Here is a 1,523-nt window from a genome sequence, read left to right as displayed (position 1 = left end):
CTTTTGAACCAATCAGGTTCCATACAATGCCACTTTTTAAACCTTTTTCTCAATAACGAGGTTTAACAAAGCTTCAGGCCAAACCAGATCTTTTCTCCTCAATAACATCTAGTCTATTATTTCCAAATAAGAACCTTGATCCTAAATTCTTAAATCACAAAGAAATAAAGATTCCAGATCTCGGTAGTCTTAAGGATATAATAGAAAGAGTTATATAAAATCACACACAGACAATGCCACCCTTATATCCAATGGACACTTCTCCTTGATATGCCACCCTTATAACAAATGGACACCTCTCCTTGATATGTCACTCTTATTCCTTCATTAAAAACAGAGCTACTTATCAGAACAAACAAAAGTCACCACGTCTGAAAGTACTCATTCCCAGTTCCAAGCCAGAACATACAAAAGTCACCACATCTGGGGGAACTACTTTTTAAAACAAATTTCATACCAAAACAGACTTACGTCACCACGCTTGGTAGAAACCATTTATATCAAAACTTCATTTTTATGGTAAAATAATAATTTTCATCAAGCCACAAAATATCATCTCAAAACCGATCAACAAATCCGGTCAACCAATCCGATCAACAAATCCGGATAACACATTGTAACACTTTGTCCGGATAACAAGTCCGGTCAACACCATAATAAAATTCATCTTTGTCCGGATATCTAATCCGGTCAATCATACCACACACTTGTTAAACGGTTTAACACTTAGAACAATTTCAAGTTTGTCCGGATAACAAATCCGGACACTAGTCCGTTCAACTCTCATTCGGTTTAAAGATAAACCGGTCCCCATGTGGTCGTATTCCTACTTCTCAGTTTAAATACATAAGTAATTTCTTTATTTATAAACCGCTCAATACTCAACCGGTTTACCAACTCCGGACAACAAACCGCTCAAGGCTTGTCCGGTTTATACTAATCCGGTCACTAAACCGCTTAAGACTCATCCGGTTTAAAACAATCCGGACAACAAACCGTTCAAGGCATGTCCGGTTTATACCCTTATCCGGTCAAGCTTTGTCCGGATAAACACTTGAACAAAATTTAGCAAGGTTTCTATTCAAAGGAAACTAATAATACGAAATATGAATTCAAAACCAGTAGAAAGCTTTTATATAAAAAGTTTTAGAACCACTCACCTTATAAAGCTTTTGAACACAAACTGCTTGAAATCAACCTTTTGAAATCCAACCCTTGCAAAATAGCTTGAAATCGACTTCTTGAAGTAAAAACCGGGCAACACTCTTTAGAGCACTCAACTCTCTCAAAATGGCAGGAAACCTCAAAATAAAGAGATGAAGCCTCTTTTATACTCTYCCAAAATGGAAAGTCGGCTAAAAACTCTTCCACCTCATGCATAACTCAACTCATTTATAACCACACATTCATGCACATAATGCATGTATACTTCCCCACATATGCACAACTTAATCCACATATATATATATATATATTATTATATATATGCTCATCATATAAGTATATATATATATATATATATA

The sequence above is a fragment of the Cynara cardunculus genome (assembly GCF_001531365.2).
Source record: "Cynara cardunculus var. scolymus isolate 2C chromosome LG 15, CcrdV1, whole genome shotgun sequence".
Taxonomy (NCBI): Eukaryota; Viridiplantae; Streptophyta; class Magnoliopsida; order Asterales; family Asteraceae; genus Cynara; species Cynara cardunculus.
Note: the sequence above shows the minus strand (reverse complement) of the source record.